The sequence below is a fragment of the Bubalus kerabau genome, chromosome 1, assembly GCF_029407905.1.
Source record: "Bubalus kerabau isolate K-KA32 ecotype Philippines breed swamp buffalo chromosome 1, PCC_UOA_SB_1v2, whole genome shotgun sequence".
Taxonomy (NCBI): domain Eukaryota; kingdom Metazoa; phylum Chordata; class Mammalia; order Artiodactyla; family Bovidae; genus Bubalus; species Bubalus kerabau.
Window position 1 is genome coordinate 138,647,405 of NC_073624.1, and position 16,935 is coordinate 138,664,339.

Sequence of the window (16,935 nt, forward strand, 5' to 3'; positions counted from 1 at the left end):
ACTGAGCAAGTGGAAACTCTGCCTGGAGCCCACCACCCCAATGCAGCATCCAGCACTTGGCTGTCCTTTGACTCTACTCTGTCATTTACCCTGTCAAAGACAAAGCTTACTCAGCCCCACACCTAAATCTCTACTGATCATCAAGTCTACGTTGGTTTCAAACAGAAACAAAAGCAAAAATTCTTACAGCAGTGACAACCATGGCAAAAGTTAGTTTCTTGATTTTCTATAAATGCTTGCAGAAAAAATGCAGAGGAGGATCACTATCTATGATAAAAAATTTAAAAGATGATTACATCCATTTATCTGCTGTTTTAATGAAAAGAGGAGAACGTGGTGTAAGAAAGTATATCAAACAATGCAAAAAATAAATAAACACACCTACCATGCTAATGCACCTAAGTGACTTGAAAGTGATAGAAAAGTCAGCATCTCTCTCCAAAGAATCAGAAGTTTACCAAACAAGAGAGCAGAATAATTGGACCATCTCAGGACAGCATGACTTTCATTTTTCTAAAGCCCCCTGGAGTGTAAAAGAAGGGAAAAAAAGGAAAGGATGGTTGCAAGCTCCCTCTTCACTTGTGACATCTGGCGCTGTCCCCACTGGCAGTGGCAACGCTATTAACCCCACCCTTTGATGTGGCAAGTGCCCAAAACCTGTTGGCTGGTTTCTGGCCAGAGAAGGAGCAATTTCACCCTGACGGCTCCAGAGAGGGCAAACACACACACTGCCAGATAGAAGAGGGAAGAATCTTTTCCCATCTCTCCCACTGTCCCAGATGGCCAAATCTGGGTGCACTGCCTCTAGAGCATCACTTCACCACCCATAATGCCATCCTGCTGCTGCAGAGCAGTGCAGGTAAAGACCTGGGAGGAGCAGCTTCAAGAATCTCCAGGCAGGGGCTTCCCTGGTAGCTCAGTGGTAAAGAATCCACCTGCCAATGTAGGAGACACGGGTTCAATCCCTGATCCAAGGAGATCCCACGTGCCATGCAGCAACTAAGCCCATGCATCACAGCTATTGAGCCAGTGCTCTAGAGCCTGGGAGCTGTAACTACTGAGCCTTTGTGCCCCAAATGTTGAAGCCCATGTGCCTAGAGCCCACGATCTGCAACAAGAGAAGCCACAACAATGAGAAGCTCGAGCACCGCAACAAAGATCCAGTGCAGCCAAAAATAGATAAGTGTGTGTGTGTGTGTGTGTGTGTGTGTGTGCATGCTCAGCATGTACGACTCTTTGTGACCCCATGGACCAATACAAAAATAAAAATTAAAATAGATATATATGTATAATTGAAGCATTTTGCTGTACAACAGAAAGGAACACAACACTATATATCACCAATACTTCAATACAATAAACTTTTTTTAAAAAAAGGGAAGAGAGAAGTCTCAGTGAGGAAAGACCCCAGTGACAATGACTGTCTGCTCTTAGGTCCCAAAGAGCCATCAGATCACCCACAGCCCAAAGAAGACAAAACAAAGAGGCACTGAAGTCCAAGAGAGGCTTACTTTCATTCCTTTCTTTCATTTCCTTCCTTCTTTTTCCTATCAACTCAGGGAGCTATGTAACTTATGCACGCCTCTTTGCCACATGCTACTCCACAGTTACCAGGGTACTTGTTGGTAGAATGGAGGTGAAGATGTATCCTCAAAGATAACAGGACAAAATCAATTCCTTTGTCTCCCGAGCACCGCAGGAAGTCAAGTTCGCCTTGACAGTCTTCATACCCCAGTTTTCTACTCTTCCCCAGTTCAAAGATACCCCTTCCTGACTTCAAATGTACCAAAGATCTTGAGGACACCCTGGTTGTTCAGTGGTGAGGATTCCATACTTTCCCTGCCAAGGGTGAGGGTTCAGTCCCTAGTCAGGGAACTAACATCCCGAAAGCCGTGAGGTGTGACCATAAAGATACCTAAGATCTTGTTTTCTAAACTAGTTCTTAAGAAAAGGTAAATGACCCAGCAATCCCACTACTGGGCATACACACTGAGGAAACCAGAATTGAAAGAGACACGTGTACCCCAATGTTCATCGCAGCACTGTTTATAATAGCCAGGACATGGAAGCAACCTAGATGTCCATCAGCAGATGAATGGATAAGAAAGCTGTGGTACATATACACAATGGAGTATTGCTCAGCCATTAAAAAGAATATATTTGAATCAGTTCTAATGAGGTGGATGAAACTGGAGCCTATTATACAGAGTGAAGTAAGCCAGAAAGAAAAACACCAATACAGTATACTAACGCATATATATGGAATTTAGAAAGATGGTAACAATAACCCTGTATGCGAGACAGCAAAAGAGACACAGATGTATGGAACAGTCTTTTGGACTCTGTGGAAGAGGGAGAGGGTGGGATGATTTGGGAGAATGGCATTGAAACATGTATAATATCATATATGAAACGAATCACCAGTCCAGGTTCGATGCTGGATACAGGATGCTTGGGGCTGGTGCACTGGGACGACCCAGAGGGATGGTACAGGGAGGGAGGTGGGAGGGGGCTTCAGGATGGGGAACACGTGTACACCCGTGGCGAATTCATGTTGATGTATGGCAAAACAAATACAATATTGTAAAGTAATTAACCTCCAATTAAAATAAATAAATTTATATTAAAAAAAAAGAAAAGGTGATGACTCTGTGGGCATCAAAAAAGCAAACAAAGGACCCAATTTTAAGGTTGTATCTCCACACAAGCATGTTTCTAATCATTAAAGCATATACTTTTCAGGGGATTTCAAACCTGGCTGTGGCTCAGACAGTAAAGAATCTGCTTGCAATGCAGGAGACCCGGGTTTGATCCCTGGGTCAGGAGGATCCCCTGGAGAAGGGAATGGCTACCCACTCCAGTATTCTTGACTGGAGAATCTCAAGAACAGAGAGGCCTGGTGGGCTATAGTCTGTGGGGTCGCAAAGAGTCGGACACAACTGAACAACCAACACTTTTCATTTCAAACCTGGTTGTACCTGAGGGGCTTAAAAATGACCAATGTCTTAGACTTCTCTAGAAACATGAAAACAGGATCTCTGGGCTTGAGGCCAGATTGATAAAGGGCTCCAGGTGATCTCAATGTGAAGCTTCTAACAGAAAGGAGTGGACCACTGCACTAGCTTACATAATTGCTCCTCTTGCTGGACAAGCCTAAATTGAAAGACTTGACTGATTTTAGTTATTTAAACTGATCTAGATGGTGACTGCAGCCATGAAATTAAAAGATGCTTACTCCTTGGAAGAAAAGTTATGGCCAACCTAGATAGCATACTCAAAAGCAGAGACGTTACTTTGCCAACAAAGGTCTGTCTAGTTAAGTCTATGGTTTTTCCAGTAGTCATGTATGGATGTGAGAGTTGGACTGTGAAGAAAGCTGAGCACTGAAGAATTGATGCTTTTAAACTGTGGTGTTGGAGAAGACTCTTGAGAGTCCCTTGGACTGCAAGGAGATCCAACCTGTCCATTCTGAAGGAGATCAGCCCTGGGATTTCTTTGGAGGGAATGATGCTAAAGCTGAAACTCCAGTACTTTGGCCACGTCATGCGAAGACTTGACTCATTGGAAAAGACTTTGATGCTGGGAGGGATTGGGGACAGGAGGAGAAGGGGAAGATGGAGATGAGATAGCTGGATGGCATCACCGACTTGATGGACGTGAGTCTGAGTGAACTCTGGGAGATGGTGATGGAGAGGGAGGCCTGGTGTGCTGCGATTCATGGGGTCTCAAAGAATCGGACACGACTGAGTGACTGAACTGAACTGAACTGAACACTTCCTGTGTATCAGACACAGTGCCAGGATTTTCAGATGTTATCTTTTTAATCTAAGTAAGATAAATTAGAAAAGTATTAATAACCCTCCTTCTACCTCCAATGTCCACAGAATTTTTGCTAGATTCTACATAAGGCTCTCTCTCTCCATTTAACCCTAGGATTGATCACCTAATGGAGGTTCATAAATGGTTCGTAAGTTTGCATTCTTTTACTTTGGGAAGTTATCTTAAACTTTTTTTTAATGGCTACTCTTTAACATAACTGGACATGCTAGCATCCTTCAAGGGCCTATAGTGGACAAACTAATGTCTACATAATAATAATGATAGCTTGACCATTTCAAGGACCTTTGAGAATAATACACAGAATACTGTGGTCTTCAGATCTCCTTTGGCCCTAAGTCCTAAAAGTCTTTACCAAAGACATTTCTATTTATTTCATAAAAGTCTCTTAACATTCTTGCAGCACACACACACACAACTACTAAACACTACCAGCATCCATCATTATTCCTATGTTCCACAAGCCACTCTATGTGGCTTGTGCCTCTCTTCTCTTTTTTTTTTTTGCTAGTCTGCATTATAATTAGCCATTACTTGTCTTTCCCTTCACTACACTGAAAATTCCTTGGGGTCAAGACATACCATATGTTCTTATGTTCCTTCCACATCTCTGCATACAGTAGGCACTGAATAAATGTTTGCTGATGTTAATAGAAAAAGATATTAAGCTATAGTTCAGGGAGCAACATAAAGTAGCCAGCAGGCTAGAGGGGTGTGGTCCAAACTCTGTAGTACATCGTCGGTCATCCAATCAATCACACTGTGAGCAGCAATGTTTAAAAAACTGAAATTCAGACTAGAATAAAATCAGTTACAGTAGCAAATATAAGCCCTCCTGCACGCTGCTAAGGGCTGAGCACTACTTTGAGAGACTTGGCTTCAGTTTACATGTGCGCCTGTGTTTGCTGGCAGGGTCGGGCTGTAAAATAAATCTCACTATGAGTCACAGTCAAAAACACTGAAAGCCCCTAGTCCAGAAGGGTCCATGTTCAACCTGGGTACCTAGCTGAGGTTAGACCACAATTAATAGCACAGCATTAGCCATGTGAATTTAAGCAAGGTAAAAAACCTCAGTTTCTTCATCTATGAAATGAAAATAGGATAGGAAGAACTCCTTCATCATAGAATTTTATGAGGAACATACGAAATAATCTCTATGAAATACTAGGCGTTGATACTTGGCACAGAGCAAATGTTTAGCAATACTGCTCCTGTTGTGGCCTGTTCTAAGGTTTTCTTAGAAAAACTTGAATGAGTACCTCCCTCCCCTCCACCTTCTCATCTCCTAATCATTCCTCAACTCAATGTTTTCTGGCTTCTATGCATCCAGACAAGAAAAATGTCCTTACTGTGATGTTTAACTTTTAAGTGCAAAAGAAAATCAAAGATGATTATTCCTGCCCTCATGGAGATTCAAGCCAGGCATCAATGAACAGTGTGATCCAAAAATTATAAATAGGGTTTCCCAGGTGGCTCAGGGGTAAAGAAGCCCCTTGCCAATGCAGGAGACACAGGTTCAATTCCTGATCTGGGAAGATCTCACATGCCGTGGAGCAACTAATCCTGTGTGCCATAACTATCGAGCCTGTGCTCTAGAGCCTGGGAGCCGGAGCTACTGAAGCCCATGTGCCCTACAGTTTGTGCTCTGCAACGAGAGAAGCCACCACAAGGAGAAGCCCGAACACAACTAGGGAGCAGCCCCTGTTCTCTGCATAGTTGCAGAGAAAAGCCTGTGCAGCAACAAAGACTCAGCACAACCAAAAATATATAAATAAAATTTTTTAATTATAAAAAATTATAAATAAAAAATAAAAACTGGTTTTACAAATCTGTATTTTGTTCATATGACATTTGGTATTTAGATCTTTCAATACCCAGCTAGCTACCTGATTCTTTCTATTTTCTCTAAAGATTTGCAACAATTCAGCCCCAACTACCTCTGCAGGATTACCAAAACCTGGGCTCTTCACACCACTGTCACGATTCATCCCTTAAACCATGCTCCTCTCCTCTTGCACGCCTTAGACTCTTCACTCCCCACCAGCTGCTGGAAAAGCTGTAATCCTTTATGAAACTCCTGCTTCAAGTTGTTCAGTTGCTCAGGTGTGTCCAACTCTTTGCAACCCCATGGACTGCAGCACATCAGGCTTCCCTGTCTTTCACCATCTCCCAGAGTTTGCTCAAACTCATGTCCATTGAGTCAGTGATGCCACCCAACCATCTCATCCTCTGTCATCCCCTTCTCCTCCTGCCTTTAATCTTTCCCAGCATCACCGTCTTTTCCAATGAGTCAGCTCTTCACATCACGTGGCCAAAGTATTGGAGCTTCAGTTTCAGCATCAGTCCTTCCAATGAATATTCAGGACTGATTTCCTTTATTGACTGGTTGGATCTCCTTGCAGTCCAAGGGACTCTCAAGAGTCTTCTCCAACACCACAGTTCAAAAGCATCAATTCTTGACTTAGCCTAAATGTCTCCTCTTATTTGATGCCACCCAAACCCTTCAACAGTTAGTCATTCCTTCTCAAAGGTCTCACAATAATTTGGGCAATCTTGTTCTTACAACATTTATCACAATATATTATTATTCATTAGGTATGTAACCAACAAGATTATCCTGCATCCCTAGCACTAAGAATTGCACTTGGCACATAGTAAAGGCTCAATAGGTCTTTATGAAATGAATGAATAAATGAATGCATAGAAAGCCTACTGACCTAAATCTTCCATATATCAAAATGATTAACCATACAGCTTTCATTCAACAGAAAGAATTGAGTACATTTGGGAGGTATTTGTTTATTTCAAAGAAAATGAATGTATTTTGAAGAAAATGAATGTATCTGGAAGGTGTTGTGGACAGAAGGTGGATGTGGTTCCTTCCTCCAAAGGGCTTAGAGCCTGCCTCCATCATTAAACCTGAAAGGCTAGCCAAATACATGGGTAAACATAGAGTTGACTTTTCAAATTCAAAATTGTTACCAGTATAAGATCAGATGGTATGTCTTTAATGATCAGGCAATTACCTGATTCTTTCAGGTTTGTTTTAAATGATAAACATCCAGGGTTGGCTGACAAACTCCCATAGGTGCAAGGGAGGGTCAACTCACCACTGGAGAAGGGACAAGGACAAAGTGTGGCTCAGAACTGTCATTGACAGCCTTCCTCTGGTCCTCTCTGTCAGCTCAGTCCCAGTAAGCTCTGTGATTTCTCTGAAAACGCCAGGCTTCCTTTACTCAGATGCTTCCTTCCTGTTTCAATATCTGCTCTGAGCTTTTCAGGTAGAGGCTGGCCCACTTGTTTGTAAAACAGCTTATTAGCATAAAGCAAAGAACACATCTTAGCTCATCACATTCATGAAACTCTGCTTTAAAAATATTATATTATAGAATTGAACTGTACTGTTCCCCCAGGAATGAGTTATTCAAAAGAACTGGAGATTGGAATCACATGCAAGTCCACTACTTTTGTTCTCATTTTTATTTTTGGGGATCCATATAAATATGCTTTTTAAAAAACCCCTAAACTTCCATATTAACACATAAGAGCCAAACTCTTAACTTATTCACCTTGTTGCAATTGAAGAACATCCCCAGACTAAGAAGAGAGACAGACTACAGGGCAGACTCTTGCTCAGGTAAAGATGCCTGTTGGGAATTCCCTGGCGATCCAGTGGTTTGGACTTCAAGCTTCGAAGACCAGGGGTCTGGGTTCCATCCCTAATCAGGGAACTAAGATCCTGCAAGCTGAGTAGCATGGCAAAAAATAAATAAAGAAAAGAAAAAACTAAGCTTATAAATACACCTTGTCCAAGTGAAAACCAGGATCTATTTTCCAGCTGTCATTATCTTCTTACATTTGAGTGAGAAGAAAGAACAGGAAGGAAAATATTTAGAGAAACAGCTCTGGGTCCTGGAATTAAACCGAACTAACTGTCCCTGAAAGGGATAATTAACACAAGCAATTAACTGCCGGGGCCTCTGAATTATGTCAACAGCATGGCCATCGAAAAAGGGCATTCTTTGATCTTAAAGGCCTTATAAATCTATCATGGTCCAGCACTCACCAAAGAGATCTTCCAAAGTTATCATGCTTTAGATCCGGTGAGTACTGGACTATGTGTCAGTAAAGAAGAAGTGGGTTAGAGATCAGATGGACTGAGTGCAGGATCATGGAAGTCTGAAACCAGAAGAAAGCTTGGAAGTCATCTAGCAAATTAGTGGCAAAAAAGCCAAATCTGATCTCTAGAGGTGTTTTGTTTGGCCTGCCCAATTCTTATTTTCTTTTATTTTTAGCCATGTTGAATGAATTGCCAATGTTTTCCCATCAAAATCTGAATTTCCGGATTCTCTTGAAGATCTGGCAACACTGGGCTCTTGTTCTTACATAATAATTGGCTGGAACTGGGTAGCTCCAGCCCTCATGAATGGGCATGTTCTCCCCAGCTCCTTCCACTCCCTCCTCTCCCTTTCACAGGACCAAGGCTGACTTGTCTTGGAGTTTCACCTGTGCTCTCCCCACCTCCCACCCTGGTCTGCTGCTCTAAGAGGCCAGTCAGCCCGGGTGAACCTAGAGAACTTACTGCCCACAATCTTAACAATTCCTCAATTTCTTCCTCTGTTCAAGCTGGTTTTAGAAAAGGCAGAGGAACCAGAGATCAAATTGCCAACATCCGCTGGATCATGGAAAAAGCAAGAGAGTTCCAGAAAAACATCTATTTCTGCTTTATTGACTATGCCAAAGCCTTTTTTGACTGTGTGGATCACAATAAACTGTGGAAAATTCTGAAAGAGATGGGAATACCAGACCACCTGATCTGCCTCTTGAGAAACCTGTATGCAGGTCAGAAAGCAACAGTTAGAACTGGACATGGAACAACAGACTGGTTCCAAATAGGAAAAGGAGTACATCAAGGCTGTATATTGTCACCCTGCTTATTTAACTTATATGCAGAGTACATCATGAGAAACGCTGGGCTGGAAGAAGCACAAGCTGGATTCAAGATTGCTGGGGGAAATATCAATAACCTCAGATATGCAGATGACACCACCCTTATGGCAGAAAGTGAAGAGGAACTAAAAAGCCTCTTGATGAAGGTGAAAGAGGAGAGTAAAAAAGTTGGCTTAAAAGTCAACATTCGGAAAACGAAGATCATGGCATCTGGTCCCATCACTTCATGGCAAGTAGATGGGGAAACAGTGGAAACAGTGTCAGACTTTATTTTTTTTTTTTTCCAAAATCACTGCAGATGGTGACTGCAGCCATGAAATTAACAGATGCTTACTCCTTGGAAGAAAAGTTATGACCAACCTAGACAGCATATTAAAAAGTAGAGACATTACTTTGCCAACAAAGGTCCGTCTAGTCAAGGCTATGGTTTTTCCTGTGGTCATGTATGGATGTGAGAGTTGGACTGTGAAGAAGGCTGAAAGCCGAAGAATTGATGCTTTTGAACTGTGGTGTTGGAGAAGACTCTTGAGAGTCCCTTGGACTGCAAGGAGATCCAACCAGTCCATTCTGAAGATCAGCCCTGGGATTTCTTTGGAAGGAATGATGCTAAAGCTGAAACTCCAGTACTTTGGCCACCTCATGTGAAGAGTTGACTCATTGGAAAAGACTCTAATGCTGGGAGAGGTTGGTGGCAGGAGGAGAAGGGGACGACAGAGGATGAGATGGCTGGATGGCATCACTGACTCGATGGATGTGAGTCTGAGTGAACTCCGGGAGTTGGTGATGGACAGGGAGGCCTGGTGTGCTGTGATTCATGGGGTCACAAAGATTAGGACACGACTGAGCGACTGAACTGAACTGATGAGGAAACTGGGGCTTCCCTGATAGCTCAGCAGGTAAAGAATCCATCTGCAATGCAGGAGACCTGGGTTTGATCCCTGGGTTGGGGAGATCCTCTGGAGGAGGGCATGGCAACCCACTCCAGTATTCTTGCCTGGAGAATCCAGGAGCCAGGCTCCTCTGTCCATGGAATCGCAAAGACCTGGACACGACTGAGCAACTAAGGACAGCACAGCACGAGGAAACTGAGGTTTAGAGATATTTTGTTAGGGGAGAGACGCATCTCAAGACCCCTTACTGACCCATCCAGTGAAAAGCCACCTATTTCCAGTCCTGCTCTCAGGAACAGAAGAGTAAATAGCAGAGTTCATAAACCATTCAGAGTCTGAGAACAAACAAAAAGATAGATCTAGAGATTTAACAGAGTTAGTATAGGCAAAGTGAGGGCCAGAGACTTGGATGTGAGTTGGTACCATCATTTCATTTATCACAGGCATTTATCATGCTCCCTATGCTACCAGGCTTTTGTCTCAGCTTATCTTGATTCCATACAACCCATATCCCATAAAACTGGGTCCAAGTATTAAGAGTAGCAGTGAAGTTCTGGTGAAGAAAACTCTGATGACGCTGTCTCCAGTGGTGTGTCATTTTGCTTAGTACATGTTTTGTATAACTTGTACATGATTATGTAGAATCCAGTCTTTTGCCTGAATACATACTTTAGCATGTCACCTACAAACTAGTAGATTTCCTATACAATTTTCAGAGTAAAAACTCTGAAGACACATGGTAATATATACAGGATGCTGAAATACCAAAATATCTGGTGCATGTGGGGGATTTGCTGGGAAGAGTGAAAAGAATACATGAAACTGATGCTCTTCCAAGAAATCTGGAGCCAGACATCCTGGAATGTGAAGTCAAGGGGGCCTTAGAAAGCATCACTACAAACAAAGCTAGTGGAGGTGATGGAATTCCAGTGGAGCTATTTCAAATCCTGAAAGATGATGCTGTGAAAGTGCTGCACTCAATATGCCAGCAAATTTGGAAAACTCAGCAGTGGCCACAGGACTGGAAAAGGTCAGTTTTCATTCCGATCCCAAAGAAAGGCAATGCCAAAGAATGCTCAGACTACGGCACAATTGCACTCTTCTCACACGCTAGTAAAGTAATGCTCAAAATTCTCCAAGCCAGGCCTCAGCAATATGTGAACCGTGAACTTCCTGATGTTCAAGCTGGTTTTAGAAAAGGCAGAGGAACCAGAGATCAAATTGTCAACATCCGCTGGATCATGGAAAAAGCAAGAGAGTTCCAGAAAAACATCTATTTCTGCTTTATTGACTATGCCAAAGCCTTTGACTGTGTGGATCACAATAAACTGTGGAAAATTCTGAAAGAGATGGGAATACCAGACCACCTGACCTGCCTCTTGAGAAACCTGTATGCAGGTCAGGAAGCAACAGTTAGAACTGGACATGGAACAACAGACTGGTTCCAGATAGGAAAAGGAGTACGTCAAGGCTGTATATTGTCACCCTGTTTATTTATCTTATATGCAGAGTACATCATGAGAAACACTGGGCTGGATGAAGCACAAGCTGGAATCAAGATTGCCAGGAGAAATATCAATAACCTCAGATATGCAGATGACACCACCCTTATGGCAGAAAGTGAAGAGGAACTAAAAAGCCTTTTGATGAAAGTGAAAGAGGAGAGTGAAAAAGTTGGCTTAAAGCTCAATATTCAGAAAACGAAGATCATGGCATCCGGTCCCATCACTTCATGGCAAATAGATGGGAAACAGTGGAAACAGTGTCAGACTTTTTTTTTTTTTCCAAAATCACTGCAGATGGTGACTGCAGCCATGAAATTAAAAGATGCTTACTCCTTGGAAGGAAAGTTATGACCAACCTAGATAGCATATTGAAAAGCAGAGACATTACTTTGCAAACAAAGGTCCGTCTAGCCAAGGCTGTGGTTTTTTCCAGTGGTCATGTATGGATGTGAGAGTTGGACTATAAAGAAAGCTGAGCATCAAAGAATTGATGCTTTTGAACTGTGATGTTGGAGAAGACTCCTGAGAATCCCTTGGACTGCAAGGAGATCCAACCAATCCATTCTAAAGGAGATCAGCCCTGGGATTTCTTCTCCAGTACTTTGGCCACCTCATGCGAAGAGTTGACTCATTGGAAAAGACTGATGCTGGGAGGGATTGGGGGCAGGAGAAGGGGACGACAGAGGATGAGATGGCTGGATGGCATCACCAACTCGATGAACATGAGTTTGAGTGAACTCGGGGAGTTGGTGATAGACAGGGAGGCCTGGTGTGCTGAGATTCATGGGGTCGCAAAGAGTCGGACACGACTGAGCAACTGAACTGAACTGCGTCTTTGTATTTAAGGCTGTGAGATTCACTAAAGTTTTTCTCATCTCATACCCCATCTCTTCTCAAAGAGCTTAAGAGTTTCTTTTGAGTGGGTCATAAAAGCACAAGATCATATAATAGTTTGAAGATGAGGCTTCTTTGGTGGCTCAGAGGTGAAGAATCTGCCTGCTAATGCAGGAGACACAGGTTTGATCCCTGATCCTGGAAGATCTCACATGCTTTGGAGCAACTAAGCCCATGCGCCACAACTATTGAACCTGTACCCTAGAGCCTGGGAAGCAGAAACTACTGAAGCCCCTGTTGCCCATTTTTCTGCAATAAGTAAAAAAAAAAAAAAAAAAAGCCACGGCAATGAGAAGCCTGCACACTGCAACAAGAGAGTAGCCCCTGCTTGCTGCAACTAGAGAAAGCCCACATAGCAATGAAGACCCAGCACAGCCCAAAATAGACTGATTAATTTAAGAAACAAGTTTGAAGATGTGTTAAAACACTGAAATACGGGTCATCGCTGAACCTATAAAGTAAAAATAATCAGATAATGTACAGTACAGTGACTGTAACATACTGTGGTATATATTTGAAAGTCGCCAAAAGAGTAGATTTTAAAAGTTCTCATTGTGTTGTGTGTGTTAGTGTCCGACTCTTTTCAACCCCATGAATTGTAGACCACCAGGCTTCTCTGTCCATGGGATTCTCCAGGAGAAAATACTGGAGTGGATTGCCATTCCCTTCTCCAGAGGATCTTTCCAACCCAGGGATCGAACCCTGGTCTCCTGCTTTGCAGGCAGATTCTTTACCATCTGAGCTACAGGGAAATCCTCAAGTTCTCATCAGACACATGAAAAAATTAGAACTACGGTGGTGCATGTTAATTAAACTTACTGTGTCACCAATTTGCAGTATATATATATTTAGAATCATCATGTTGTACACCTAAAAGTAATATTTTATATGGCAATTATATAAATTAAAAAATAAAATTAAAACGATAGAAATGAGGATGCAAAGGAAAAACAGAGAAAAACTTCTACAGGTAGCAGGCCCAATTTCTAATTACTGTGAATAACAGTTAACATACATTATGCCCCTGCCCAAAGAATGGGCTATCAAGACAAACTTCCTGGGTTCAATACCTGGTTCTACCATTTACTTAGGTGAGTGACCTTATTAAAATTCTCAAGATCAAGAGATCAATGTGACTTCCCTGGTGGTCCAGTGGTTAAGACTCTGCACTTCCAATGCCAGGGCCTTCAGACTGATCCCTGGTCAGGGAACTAAGATACCACATGCTGTGCAATGAGGTCAAAAAGAAATTCTCAGAATAAGTTTAAAATTATGTCTCCCTAGATAAAAGAAGGTATGTAGCTCACTTATTATGTCATGTTTAATAAAGATTAATAACAATTATTATTACTGTCAATAATTGAAACAGTGAACAGAAAGTGACTATACTCTGCATATTGACCCAGGAAAGTGGGGGTATTTTCCTATTCAAAGTTTTAATCAAACTAAAAGTTGTTGTATCACAAGATTGCAAATTCAGGGGAAATAATTGTTGGATTTGATTAAAGCATTGAAATCTACTTGAAAACACATTACTCTTTCACATCTATAGAAAGTAAATGCTATTAAGATCTTGTTCATTTACTTATTAGGGGACGCTCACAAAACTGAACTTCAAGGAATAAACTACAGGGAAGGATGTTAACCCTGTTAGTATAAATACAATAATAATGTTCAATCACCCTTTAATTTCTTACCATGGCTTGTCATCCCCATAATCTAGCCCCGTTCTACCTCCCAGTCTTATCTAAAATTCCAGACTCCAGCCATTCCAAACTGCTCTGCTACCTTTGAACACACCAGACTTGCACATCTCCATGCAACATGCTTGTTCCAGCAGCCCTCCTTTGCATCAAGGAAATCCTCTTCCTTCTTCAAGTCTTAGCTCAGATGCCACACCCACCACACAACTTTTCTCATTTCTTAACCCTGAATGAACCTCTCTGCCATTCAATCATACACTATTGATGTCACTGCCATATGACTACATTTTTACTATCATGTATTATAGATATTTATAAACAGGCCTATCTTTCCCACCAGACTAAATGCTTTGAAGGCAGGGGTCATGTGTTCTTTCCTTGAACTCAGTTTTAAGTCACACTTCAAGCTCATTATCTGCAGGGAACACTCGAATGTCTACAAAGAACCTCCCAAAGAAAAGGCCAGCTAGCTCAAAATATATGCATTCTCTCCAACTTTAATTAAAATTAAAGTCATTAGGTGATACTTGCCTGTAAAGCAATAATTAAGCAAGCAAGACATTGTTTCTTTTGTACCTACCCACGGGCTTTCTATACCCAATTGCATTGTATGAAGTAAGTTCAAGTAATGACTCGCTCAAGAAAGACTAAAAAAATTGCAGGCTCAAAGTATCAGGTGAGAAAATAAAGCTTGAAAAGCTAACTACATCTAATTGTCATTCTCTTGCTCTAGTTTTATGACCAGAACCACACCCAAAGCACCAAGCTCTGCCTTGATACAGATTCAGACACCAATCAACGCACATATCACCACCATCTTTTCAGAGTCTCAGTCAGAAATTAGAGAAGGCTTCCCAGTGTCCTGATCTACCTCTGAGTATCTTTTGTCTTTTCCTATAGGCATCCCACAGAGAAAAAGGGTCCTTGTTACCCCCTCTTGCCCACACACAAAAGGGAAGAAACAGAGAAGTGTGTTCTTGGGCAGTCAGGGCTGCTACAAGTATGAGTTATTGCAAAATTGCAGGTTAAGCTATTTTATTATGTAATTTCCACTTCTAGGGCCTGAAAAGAAATACATTTCTTTCTAGCAATGACATGGATAACCCTGTTATGATCCACAAGGTATTTAAAAAGAAGGTGTAATCCTAGAAATGAATAATTGGTGCTTTCTCTTCAGAATCTTGTCGAGCTTCCTCGGTCCTCTGCCTGAACCAGCCAGAGCAATTTCTCATAGCTGAAACCAACTCAAATCTGCGAAACTGTTAGGACATACCAAATTAACAGATTTGCTGGAACAACTGAAAATCCTACTTGGCGGGGAAGGGGAGGAACTCACCTGCAACCTGAGCTACTATCCAGGTAATTCAAGATTAAAAAAAATACATCCAAACTAACTGTGACCCAAGACACTGATTCAAAAACACAAGATATTAAATAACTTACTGTGTAAGTAGTATGTCTATTTAGTGTAAATCCTACCTAACCTCCAGGATATATTGATTGCTTTGGGCTGGATTAGACATGGCAACCTAAGAAGCACTGATCTACTTCTGATGACCAAGTTTTTAAGCGTTTATTATTTCTCTCCGAACCCTCTAGGAGCTCCTGAAGCTAGAGGTGGTTACCTAGAGTGAGCCACAGATGCAGCGTGAAACACCAGGTCCTCGCAAGTTCCGGCTCTGTGTCCAGGCGGCCGAGGCACCCGTGCCTCCTGCGCTCGCCCGAGCTGACCCCGCGGTGCTGAAGCTGGCGCCGCGCCTGGAACCCTTGGGCGCCCCAGTGCGACCCTCCCGGGGTCATCTGCGTGCACCAGCTCCCAACCAGGGCACTTGGAGGCCTCGTGCCCCTTGGGAAACAGGGGCTCACCTGAGTCACTTCCCCCTCAACTCCCACCCTGCTCTGCCATTGGCAGCCCCGGCGTAGATCTCTAACCCGAGCTCAATCCGAGGGCACAGGACCTCCTTTCTCCCTCTCTCCCGTCCAACTCCGTGCACAATACCGCCCTCAGAGCGCTGGGGAAACTGGCCCGCTGCAGGGCAGCACCCTACCAAAGGGTTGGGAGTTGTCACGCGGTGGGCGCGAACACCCCGAAGAGGCTCTCAGCTCCCCCGCACACACTCCAAACAAGAAACCGGCTCCGAGCTGCTTGGCCCCAGATGACAGCGTCGCCCCCGCCGTCTCCGGCCGCTCGGAGACCGAAGAGTTTCTCCTAGCCTCTGGGAAGCAGACGGGGGACCGCCGACCCCCGGACCCTCCCCGCGAGCTCCAGCTTTTTACCTGGGTACCGGCCGCAGTGAGCGGCGTCTCCGGAGCGCAGCACAGGGCGCACTGCCCGGGCGGGTGGTGCGGGGAGAACCGCGGCCGCCGCTCTCCCCGGCAGCTCCGGGCCTGCCGGGAGGCTATTTATCCGGGGCCTCGGCCCCGGCCCCGGCCCCTGCCGGAGTATTGGGCAATTCGTCCCGCTACAGGCTGCCCCGGGAGCCGCCGCCCTCTGCCCCCGCCGAGCCCCGCGGCAGCGGCGGCGGCGGCCACATGGAGGGAGAGAGCCGGCCCCTCCAGTGGGCTCCACCTTCTCGCCCTCCTTCTCCTTGGGAAGTTATTTCTCGTGGTTTTCCCCCCGGTCTCTCTCTTTTGCGGGGCACCCTGGCCAGTCTGAACCGGTTGTGACTGAGCGGGTGGCTGGGGGAAGGAGGAGGAGGCAGAGGAGATGGAGGTGGAAAAGCGGGCGGTAGGGGCGCTGCTCTTGCTCTCGCGGCTCCCAGCCCGGCCAGTGCGGCCGGGCGGAGGGAGGGCAGTGTGGGGGCCGCCGCCCCGGCCCGGCCCGAAGCCACGGAAGCCGCGGGAGAGCTGGGCACCGCCGGCCAGGCGCCCTCTCGGTGCGCACATTCGCGCGTCCCCCGGCGCCGCTGCGCCCCCGCCGCCCACCGCGTGCTCGCGCCGGCCGGTCCAGGACCGTGCGCACTTGGAGCGAGCCCGAGTGTGGAGATGAGTGCGAGTGCCCCCCGGGTCTCCCAGGCTCCTGGGCCGCCGGGCGCCCTCCTAGCCGGAGCTGGCAGCGATCCCAGAGAAACGGGCACCAGAACTTTGAGGAGTCGGTGCTCCTGAGCAGTGAGGAGTGAGGATGCCAAGTGCTGTCCTTTGTGACAGTTCCAAGCA

At 44.4% G+C, this 16,935-nt stretch overlaps 1 protein-coding gene across 1 annotated transcript in view; it reads right to left on the reverse strand.

The window, feature by feature from the left end:
* SLC16A9 (solute carrier family 16 member 9) overlaps nt 1-16,447 on the reverse strand; it is an 83,042-nt gene extending 66,595 nt beyond the window's left edge. Inside the window, exon 1 of the mRNA XM_055589723.1 lies at nt 16,057-16,447. The gene's annotated coding sequence lies outside the window, so the exon portion shown is untranslated. The remainder of the gene's footprint in view (nt 1-16,056) is intronic.
* Nucleotides 16,448-16,935: the final 488 nt, after the last annotated feature.